Genomic DNA, 250 nt, shown 5'->3' with positions numbered 1-250 from the left:
ATGATTTGTATCGTGAAAAGCGCTGTACAAATAAACTTGACTTGACTTGACTTGACACTGTAAAAAATGATAGTGATTTTAACATGTAAAAATGGTAAAAATGCTACAGTAAAAACCTGTTAATTGGTTAACAGTAAGTTTCCATAATATATTCATGTAATTACTGTAATTACATTTAACGTAATTTTACAGTAAAATACTGTTAAAAATATGGTTTTTGGAAGTGAAAAAGAAAAAGTCATTGTATAAT

This window comes from Sinocyclocheilus rhinocerous, unplaced genomic scaffold (genome assembly GCF_001515625.1).
Source record: "Sinocyclocheilus rhinocerous isolate Xijiao unplaced genomic scaffold, SAMN03320098_v1.1 scaffold307, whole genome shotgun sequence".
NCBI lineage: Eukaryota > Metazoa > Chordata > Actinopteri > Cypriniformes > Cyprinidae > Sinocyclocheilus > Sinocyclocheilus rhinocerous.
The sequence above is the reverse complement of the archived record's forward strand: the minus strand, read 5'-3'. Positions refer to the sequence as shown.